This window comes from Microplitis mediator, chromosome 9 (assembly GCF_029852145.1).
Source record: "Microplitis mediator isolate UGA2020A chromosome 9, iyMicMedi2.1, whole genome shotgun sequence".
Classification (NCBI taxonomy): domain Eukaryota; kingdom Metazoa; phylum Arthropoda; class Insecta; order Hymenoptera; family Braconidae; genus Microplitis; species Microplitis mediator.
In genome coordinates, this window is record NC_079977.1 from 15,963,159 (window position 1) to 15,974,700 (window position 11,542).

At 41.5% G+C, this 11,542-nt stretch overlaps 1 pseudogene; it reads left to right on the plus strand.

Annotated features, from left to right (window-relative positions):
- The first annotated feature begins 9,399 nt into the window (after positions 1-9,399).
- LOC130674203 (baculoviral IAP repeat-containing protein 3-like) lies at positions 9,400-10,479 on the plus strand (annotated as a pseudogene).
- Positions 10,480-11,542: the final 1,063 nt, after the last annotated feature.

Below are 11,542 nucleotides of genomic sequence, written 5' to 3' on the forward strand. Positions count from 1 at the left end.
CCTGAGTACCCCTAACCCCTTAGAGCGTTCTCAATTTCTGTACGGCGTCTTTAGTTCTACTTAAAATGGCTACCGGAAAGATGCTTGGTCTTGGTCTGGATGAATATTGAGCAGCATTACCAACTTGGTAGCCTTTGTTATTAAACATCCGTGAAAACAATGTGACGTTATTTTTTGTAAATACATAATTTCCGGTTTTCCGTGAAGGGCCAGTTTTTTTAACCAGGTTCATTTTTACTCTGGGTTTAAAATATAATTGTTGGTCTGTCTTTATATCGTTAATATATAGATATACTAGCAACGTTAATTTAAACCTGGATAAAAATAAACCCGGTTTGAAAAACTGGCTTTAAGACTCCAAAAAAACGCTAGGAACTTTCTGTTAATGTTTTCAATTTTGGTCGAGACAGTTTATTTTCTTATTATATTTTTTGTTGAAATAAATTAAGTTAAAAATCATTTGCCATTACTTCTTAATGTATAACATTTGGAAATCCCAAACGGAGTAATGGCAGATTTTCATCAAATCACGTTGAAATGATTTTATATGAATTTTTGCCGATACACTATGTAAAAATTTTACTTTATCGACTGCTTGTAAGCTCAAGACCTACTATTTCGATCTTAGTTTAAACCGGCGTACTTTTTATTGCCTACGATTAATAGACTACAATTATTGAACTAATCAATTATGAGATTATCATAAAAAATTTTATCGTAATTAAATGAGTAAAAATTTAAATTTTAATGAATAAATAACAACAATTCATCATAAATGAAGCATTATGCATATACAAAGATATAGATATACATGTAGTCAAGAAACAAATGTATCTGGAATAAATTGCTGTGTAAATAAATTAGAAAGAGAAAAAACTATGGACTAAGTTGTTTATTAAAATAAAATACTTATTGTTGGAAAAAAATAAAAAAAGGACTTATGCTTACGGAAGATTATTCAGTTCGGGTAACAGGCATAGACGTGCAAGGCGATCGTAGGTAGTTTTCGGAATTAAGATATAAAATAAAAGAATTATTATCGAGGCCAAATTCCTCAACTGCGTTCTTTTACCCGCAGTGAATCATCACCTGACTACCCCATATTTACCGAGACTTACTCACATCCGGTTTTTTATAAAAATTTAAACCTAGTACATACTATTCTTTCCTATCCACCTTGCTAGTTCTAGTTAGAGATAACAGCTACTCTGCGTTTTCAACGGTAAGATAATAAATCTTAATATTACCTCGGTACTGATTCTCCGAATTAAAAGAAAGACGTTTCCAACCAGAAGCAGCTGTGTAAACATGAATATAAAACAAGGATTATAATAAAGAATCTCTTGTAAACTATGATGTCCAGAGTAGCTATTGTTACTAGCTATGAGAGTCGAGAATCTTGTATTCACAAGATAAGAATTCAACAAGCAGCTTATCAATGGCCCCTACTCACCTGGCCTAGCTACCTATCTAACTTATACGTTCCCCTACTCCGCCTAGGATAAAGAAAATCTCGACTATTACTTCCTTCACTTCCTCATTACCCTATCACGTAATGTCGTATCCCGCCTCTTCCAAATTTTCAGTAACTACATACCTAGGGCCCACCTACTTCCCTCCTTATCACAAATTGTATCTCTCTCAACTCTAAGAGAATTATGTGGCTATCTCCTTTACCAAGGTGCCAGATTTACCACCCACCTGTAACTAAGTCAAGGCACATTGGTTCTATCAAAATAGAACCACCCACGCCCCCTACACAATTCAGAAAAATAACCCTCCAGTGCCCCAATATTCCAAAAACTCTCCCTCACTAGTATCCAGTCTCGAGAGTATAAAAGGACTCATCGGTCGTTACGAAACTCTCTGCCGTTTTAAATTTTTTAGTATATTTCTCTAACCTTCGATTGTAATTTCGATAATAGCAATTCATTCCGTGTTATAACAAATCGATAATAAATTCTTAACAATTTTCTCGACAATTAGTGCGGTTCTACATCTACCAATAAAAATTTGACTAACGTACATCTTATAAATTTATTTGAAATTAAGCTCGATTTGATCTTAATTTAACGGATATCATCGGGAAAATCGCCTCTTCGTAAATCTTGTTACAATCTTTTGACAATTCCGAATAATTTTTCATTTGAGTGCTGTAGTGAATTAGTGCGAGTAATTGTGAACAGCGAAAAATCAGAAGCACCTGCGACGTAATTCACCTCCACCAACTTTTCACAATAAGAAGCAGTTCAACTCGGGAGGTGTCCGAGTGTACGGTCCAGCTACGCAGACTGCAGTCAAATTCAACGTCGGTGTACTTTCAAAGTAATTGTTTAATAAACCAGCAAAAGTAGTAAGTCCTGACATTTTTATTTCTAATTTTAAGAACGCGCATTCACCCCTCCTATTATCCCTATTATTCATGCTCGGCAACAAATAACGTGGTCCCCGTTACCCGATGAAAGGACTTAAGTGTCTTGACTCAAAATAAGGGACTGGACATATGTTATGTCGCTTGGACGTAACATAAATAAAAATTTTGGTGTCAAAAGTGGGATTTGCGTTTGAAATGCCCGCGGTGTCAGAGCATGCCTAAAGTAACTCCTCCGGTAACGAGATCGCGTAGTAAAAATCGACAGCAACTCGAAGGTTAGATAGAAGGTACCGATTGGCAAAATATAGACCCACTATCTTTCACTCCAGAGCAGCGAGCCTTGTTTAACCAACAATATTTACGTCCGGGTTCTTCGGGTACGATCAGAGAAAGTCCTGACAAATTAACAATAGGAGAACAGACGAGACGAGAACAAGAAAGAGCGACCGAACGAAACCGCGAAATTAGAGTAAGTGCGGAGGAGAACGCACGCCGACTTGAGGAAGAGAGACGTTTACGAGAAGAACAGGAACGGGAGGAACAATGAATTAGAGAAGCAGAAAGAGCGCGAGCCGACGGCGACCGGGTTAGACGGGGAATGAACTTTGAAAATTTACCAATTGCGCCGGGCGACAGAAACGAATTAGCACCAGTTCCGGATATAAATGAAATATATGTCGTTTTGCCAAGCTCCATTAAATATACGGTCGAGGCAGTCCCTTATTTTACGGGCCAAAATATACCATTAGCCCATTTTATTGAAAGATGTAAGGAGGCTCACGCGATGGTGCCCGTGGAACACGAGCAAAATCTAGTACTAATGCTGCGAAATAAATTACGGGGCCAAGCGCGGAGAACTATTCAGGGGCAGACCTTCAGGTCAGTGGAGGCACTTTTGACTTATCTAAAAGAATTGTACGAACCCTCCAAGTCCTTGTACCAATTACAAGGGGAAATGGGAAGAATTTTTCAACGCGACGACGAATCGGCATTGTCATATACTGAACGAGTTTTTGAATTAGGAAATCAAATTTTAGACGTGGTAAAATCGCAAATATCAAATAACGAGCCTTTAGCCCCCGCGGAAAAATTTAGATATGAGAATGAATTCCGGGATTGTCTTATACGTGGACTTAAACCGGAAGTAGAGCAAAAAATTTCGAGAAACCGACCTTATCGTGATACCGCAATTGAAGCCGTGAAAATCGAGAAAGATGTACGCGCTAAAGAATTGTTGAGGGGAAAAACCCCGTCCAGAAGAGACATAAATTATTCGAACCGAAGCTTTGACTATGAGCTACCAAATAATCGAGATGGGAAACGGGTAGGGGTAGTACAGGGGCAACCTATCGTATGTCAAATTTGTAATAAAACCGGTCATAGCGCTCTGATGTGTTATCAACGGGACTTAAATCGAGATGTTAATACTCGCGAGGAATTTCCAATTAATCCAACTAATAACTATAACAGTAATCGATATAATAATGGTAATGACACTAAATTTAATCCATATCGCGGAACTAATAATCGATACAACGGTTATAACGGAGCTCGCAATCATAACTACCCACAGGGCAACTATAGTAATAGAAGCAGCGAATATAATGGTCATTACCGGTACGATGGTTCTTATGAGAATAACTATCGGAATAATGACCAGTATAGTCGTAGTAACGCTAACCAAAATGCCGCTAATAATGATTCAAGAAGTGAATTAACTACTCCGAATTTCAACCGCGAACGTGTAAACGGTCAAAGGGATGAAAGGATTTGTTATCATTGTAAACTACCGGGGCATTTTATGGTAGATTGTACGAAAAGAAGGGAAAATAATCGCAGATCATTCATGGACGGGCCGTCGGGCCCATTCACTAACGAGCGGGTACGCGTTAGTAACGAAGACAGGTCGGGAAACTACCAAACCCCCCTGCGTTCGGACGCACCGCGGGAGGTTAGGAGGTCCGAGCGTCCGGTCATGCAAGTAATCGCGGAAGAGATGGACACGGAGGAACCATTGGAGACTTTCCAGTGGCAGTAGTTAGGCTTAGCCACGATTGCGAAGCCCCTACTATAAAAATAATATCTAAGGAAATAATCGAGTCGGCTATCTTAATGATCGATACGGGATGTGAATTAAATTTACTCAAATGCGGTATGGTTACCCCGGATACATGGGTTGATCGTGGCGAAATATTAAAACTAACAGGAATCACCCCGGAATTTGTTTTCACTCTCGGTAAAATAGATACTGAATTTTTTGGCATCCCGATTATATTTCATTTAGTTCCGAACCTATTTCCCATAAAAAGAAATGGGATCTTGGAATCAAATTTTTGAAAGATAATGGTATAGACGTACTCTATTCTCAAGGGTGTCTAAATATTTGGGGACGTAAGGTAAAATTTGAATACGCGGAAACAGTAGTTATACCGGCTCGCACAAAAGCTGGGTTTTACGTACGAGTCGCCAACCCAGAAGTAGAGACGGGATTTGTACGAAGACTAAGAGTTAATAAAGGGATTTATTTGGGCAACGCGCTTGTAACAAATAGAAATGGGAAAGCAGACATGTTCATAATTAATACAACGCCCCAAGAAATAGAAGTCGCGGTGCCGGTTGTTACGCTGGAACCGTATACAGAGATTAATGATTTTGACGCTTTTATTAAAGACGGAAATACTTATATTGATAGCAGTATAAATACGGCTCGCGTTTTTGAGATGGGCGAACATGCCGTCGGAAAAGTAATGGTCGGGAGAAATAATAATGAAAGTGTGAATGTCGGTGATAATTTGGGAGAATATAATTGCGGAAAAAGTACCGCGAGAGTAAGTAATAATTTTGAAACTTTAATTAATGGCGAACATGCCGTCGGAAAAGTAATGGTCGGGCGAAAGAATAATGAAAGTGTGAATGTCGATGATAATTTGGGAGAATATAATTGCGAAAAAAGTACCGCGAGAGTAAGTAATAATTTTGAAACTTTAATTAATAACGAACATGCCGTCGGAAAAGTAATGGTCGGGAGAAATAATAATGGAAGTATGAATGTCGATGATAATTTGGAAGAATATAATTGCGGAAAAAGTACCGCGAGAGTAAGTAATAATTTTGAAACTTTAATTAATGGTGAACATGCCGTCGGAACAATAATTGCCGGGAGAAATAATAATAAAAGTACGAATTTCGGTGATTATTTGGGAGAATATGATTGCGAAGAAGGTACCGCGGGAGCAAGTGATCATTTTGAAAACCTAAATAATAGCGAACTTGCGTTCGGAGAAGCGAATGTCCGCAGAACCAATAATGAGGGTAGAGAGAGCAAGTATGATTTTAAAAATGTCAATAATGAGAAAAATGCCGCCAGAACTAACACAAATTTCCGGGACTCATACGGTAACGAGGCTGCCTCCGGGGTAATAAAATCTTACGGGGACGGGTGCTCAGACCTTCTAGGAGGAAGTGAACAATTTAATCTGAAAGAAGAGCGGGTCGAAACCATTATGAAATTGTTGAGACATAAGCATCTGAATGAGGAAGAAAAAGACAGTATATTGGAACATGTCCGGGAACACCACAATAGCTATTTTCTCCCGGGAGACAAATTAAGTTGCACCAATGTACTGACGCACAAAATTAAAACTACGGACGATGTACCAGTATTTACACGACAGTATCGATACCCTCAAACGTTGAGGGGAGAAATTAACCGACAAGCGAAAGAGTTGGAAGAACAGGGAATCATCGTACCGTCGGTATCACCATACAATACAGCCATGTGGATTGTCCCTAAGAAACCTGATTCGCAAAGTAATAAAAAATACCGGTTGGTGCTCGACTTCCGACCGTTAAATGAAAAAACCGTGGGTGACGCGCAGCCGTTACCCCTAATAACTGAGATTTTGGAACAATTAGGTGGGGCAATTTATTTCTCCACGTTGGATTTAAAGTCCGGCTATCACCAAGTCGAGGTGGACCCGACAGACCGCCACAAAACTGCGTTCTCAACCGCATTCGGTCATTTCGAGTTTTCGCGAATGCCCTTTGGGCTCGAAACAGCGCCCGCTACCTTCCAACGTATAATGAACATAGTTTTATCGGGACTACAGGGAGTCGAAGTATTTGTTTATCTGGATGACATTGTTGTATATGCAGGTTCGCTAGAAGAACATGCTTTGAAATTGAAACGAGTTATGAAACGCCTTAAGGCAGCTAATTTAAAACTTCAACCAGATAAATGCGAATTCTTGCGAAGAGAAGTGATTTACTTAGGTCATATCATATCCTCCGACGGGGACGGCCCGACCCGTCTAAAATAACGGTGGTAAAGAATTTCCCGCGCCCACGAACTCAGAAAAATATCCGACAATTTTTAGGACTAGCCGGTTACTATCGGTGTTTCATCCATCGATTTTCGCAAATTGCAAAACCTCTTACGAATTTATTTAAAAAAAAATATGGCTTTTGAATGGGGTGACAGTCAACAAGTGGCGTTTGAGACATTACGTGACAAACTGTGCGAAGAACCAGTCCTCCAATACCCTGACCCGACTCAGTCTTTTGTGGTGACAACTCACGCGTCCGGTATCGCTATTGCGGAGATCCTGAGTCAAGGACCCATTGGGAAGGACAGACCAGTCGAGTATACTTCTCGCATTTTAAACGGAAACGAACAGAAATATAGTACGTATGAAAAGGAAGCGCTGGCCATATCACATTCAGTATCGCGATTCCGACCCTACTTATACGGGCGCCCTTTTAAGCTAGTAACGGATCATAAACCACTGGTCTGGATGCAAACCGCGAAAGACCCAACGTCACGGTTAACTCGATGGAGGCTAAAATTGCAGGAATATCAATTCGAGATTATATATAAGGCCGGGAAAACAAATGTTAACGCAGACGCATTGTCGCGGAACCCTCCCCATCCCTTCACCGAAAAGTCGACCGAGCACTGTGAAACGGACGAAGACGAAATTATGGACAAACGCGAATCTCAAATATTGGTAATAACGCAAGCCCAGGCTGCTAAAGCTAAGGCCGAATCGATCGAACAACCACAACCCTCAACATCCTAAGAAATCCCAATTGCCGCGCGAACGCGAAGTCGGAGTAGAAATACGGGCGAAGATTTTGACGGGGATGAGAAAAAGAAATTTGTAGACCTAGATGAAATAAAAACCGTAGAATTAATGAAGTTGGATCAACCCCAACCCTATCCAAGAGAAATCGTACCCGGGATCTTGGAGAATACACGGTCCCACTGGGAAAACGATGATCAGCGCGACGGGGACGACACAGAAGAAGAAGGTTCGAATGAATCGGAGCTGGAATAAGAAAATGAGGAAACGTTAGATTTGAAAAAGAATCGGTCGGGCATACTACGACGGGTGGTGGAAACTCGGGATCATATTTACATGCAAAGAAACAATTATCTTTATTTTATAAACGAAGAAGGTGAGCCGTGTGACGAGAGGTCAAGAAGAATGAACGAACGGTCGTCGGTGCCTCGTTTTAAAAATCTGCAAGCTAAAAGTATAACTTTGATACGGGTTGGAAAACGTCACCATGTCGCGGTAGTGTAAAACTCGCAAAAGGTTCTTAGTTGGGAATGGATACGAAAAGCCCTAACGAATACGTTAGAAAAATTGAAGTTACGAGCAATAAGTATAGCTAAGTCGCGAATAATAAACGGGAAAACCTGGAATCAGGTGTTGGCAATATTACGCGATTGCTTCGTGAAGATCGGGACCACCCTAATCATATGTCTCGGTATGGTCGAATACGTAGACCGCAATGACCGCAATGACCGCAATTCTGGAAGAAGCCCATGCCTCGGCTATCGGAGGACATAAGGGTATCACCAAGCTTATAATCGTGTTCGGCTACGTTATTACTGGGAGGATATGAAGGTGGATATACAAAAGTTCATCCAAAACTGCTTGTCATGTCAATTATCTAAATTAAGGCGTGTTAAAACCAAACAGCCAATGCAAATAACTGACACTCCGGAAAGTGCATTCGATAAGGTCGCGATAGATATCGTCGGTCCACTTACAAGGACAAAAAATGGTAACCTATATATTCTCACCGCTCAAGACTTGTTAACGAACTTGGTGATTGCAGTCCCGTCAAGAAAAACGACATCGGAACAAATCGCCAAGGCTTTTACAAAACGTGTAATTTGCGTTTACGGGCCAGCCAAATCAATCCTCACCGATAAAGGTGCAAACCTTATAAGTCAACTGATGCGAGAATTTGCGAAAATATTTAAAATCAAAAGGTACCGCACCACCGCATTCCATCCACAGTCAAACGGATCCCTAGAGCGTTCTCATCATTCTCTAGTTGAATACTTGAAGCAATTCGCGAATCAGGAAGAAGAATGGGATGAGTGGTTGGAACTAGCCACCTTTTCATATAATACTAGCGTTCACGAAGGAACTCGTTATCAACCCTTCCAACTTGTATACGAACGAGCCGCCCGATTACCATCCAGTAAAGCTGAAGAAGGCCCAGCACCCACGTATGAAGATTTTATTACGGAATTAACGATACGAATCCATGAGGTTCAAGCGTTGGCCCGCGAAAACTTAGTTCTAGCGAAAGAAAGATCAAAACAATATTACGACCGCGATATAACCACCGTATCATTCCGTCCTGGTGATTATGTGTTCTTGTTAGTGGACACAAAATGGGCAAGTTACATCTGCCCTATGATGGACCATACGAAGTAATGGAGATTATGCCTGATGGTAACGTTAAGTTGAAAATAGACCGTAAGGTTAAAATAATTCATCCTAACCGGTTAGCGTACTCCCACATACAGCCCCTCGACGAAGAAAGCGATAGTAGCGAGGACGAATAAAAAAAAAGAGAATAAAAGTATAACAAGAAGACTCGAACCACACATAGTAACAATAATAGCCTTTCTCCTTCACCTTCCTTGTCTCTACTTTTTCTTCCTCTTCGAAAGGGGATTAGCAAGTTCAATAACGGTAGCCATAACGATCGTTGCAGCACCAATGTCGCAGAGCCGTGAACAATCGCCTGGGCGAATGACGTCTTCTCCGACTATAACCATTGGAACCGGGTCACACGCTCACGTTCAAGTGCCACGATTTATTCAATATGCTTGTAAACAACGCCGACTCGAGACCTTCGCCGGCTGGACGGGTCCTTCAATGTTACCGCGAGATCTGGCCGCTGCAGGGTTGTTTTATATTGGCATCGAAGATCAAGTAAAGTGTTATGAGTGCGGAGTGCGAATTGGCCGATGGGATGGGAACGAAGACCCAGTAGTCAGCCATCGACGCTGGCAGCCTGATTGTCGGTTTGTCCAGACCCTACCTATTGTCGACATAACACTAACCCCGGTCCCGTCCCATACTGTAATCGGACCTCCTGGAGGGGGTAGTTCTCTCATGGACGGGAATTATTTTATTGTTCCCGATTCCCCAGTCGAACAACCCCCAACCAAGGTTTAACAGTTTCTGAAACTCGGAAACCTTAACTTAGCAAAGCCGAGGGGCCTCATGTACCCCGAGTGTGCAAGCTATGAAAAAAGACTCCTAAGTTTTCGCGACTGGCCTAGCACTAACCTCCAGTCTAAGGAACGGTTAGCGGAGGCCGGATTCTTATACACTAACTGTAATGATCAGACCTTGTGCTTCCACTGTGGCGGGGGCCTGAAATATTGGATAAGGGAAGATGACCCGTGGGTCGAACATGCGAAATGGTTTAACAAGTGTTATTGATTATGGGCAATGAAAGGCCAGACATTCATTGACCGCGTGCAAGAAAAAATGGGCGCATTGGTAACTTGGGAAGACTCTGAGCCATCAGAGCAAGTAATTAGCAAGCCTGAATGCGAACGCGAACTTGAAACTTGTCACGAAGGGGGAAGCGACGCGGAACCGGTCGTCGGATCAACATGGGAGGCTGAAGATCAAAATCGGTGTAAAATATGTTTATGTGAGGAATTGGGAATAGTGTTCCTACCATGTGGTCACCAGGTAGCGTGTACTAAGTGCGCCCCTAGCCTAACTCGTTGCGCCGTTTGCCGAGAAAATATTGTCCTAGTGGCCCGCGCTATAATATCGTAATCAACGCAAGTAACTCCTCAGGAGAAGAAAGGGGAAGGCGACGCATAATAACAATAAAACCAACAAAAAAAAAACAACATAAAAAATTTAAATAAATAAATAAATATATATAATAATAACTATAACAATCAGTAGAAGTAATATCAAGCCCCAACGTAGCATATCGTAAGTTTTTTTTTTCCTTTCCTCCTCTTCCTTTCATTTATTTACCTTTCTCTCAAAAAAAAGGGAGAAGGAGAAGAAACCCGGAATGTAAAAAAAAAATTTCCCATATCTACACTTGCACATAGCACTAAGAGCGGTCGTACAAACAAATGGCCCGTTACATGAGAGATGATGATCTATTTACAGAAGGAAAATGGCCGCATACCAGAATAAGTCAACGGGTGCGTATCGTAAAAATATGGTCTGGGACAACCCCTACCAAACATGCATCGTGATAGACGTTCAAGGGTTTGAGGACGACCCGGGGCAGCTGGTGCCAAAGGAAATCGCTGTACTCGACATCGGACAAGCAAATCAGGAACATTGGATGGTCGACTATCCGTGTTTGTTATACAATATGAGTTACAAAACCCGCCAGCGTAGTATCGTGAAAACAGCTCTGCATGGGATGGTCTAGGAAACCAGGGACATGGACCTCGAGCTGACTTATAGGCGCCTGTATCATCTGATTAGAATATCGACACAAGTTTTCGGATTCGGTACCGAAGTTTCCAAATTGTTAACCGACATTACTGGAGTGCAGGTAAATGACTTATCGTGCGAAATGCCTCCCATGGGGCAGTTACCGTGTGCGGAGGAATATTGTTTCTTCCATGGTAAGGAACTGAGTAAGAGGTATCATTGCGCTTTGAATAATGTGCATCGAGCAAAGAAATGGTTGATTAAGGAATCACCGGGGTATCTCAACAGCGAATACGACGTTCCTCGTTCGTTACACGTAGAAGACAATACCTATGTGGCCATGGGCCCGGGAACGGAATTGATGCGCTCCAGGGGTCCTTTCTCCCTCCCTCTGTTACCCAGTTCGTCCGATACCTCGGGTATAGTGGAGGAGTTC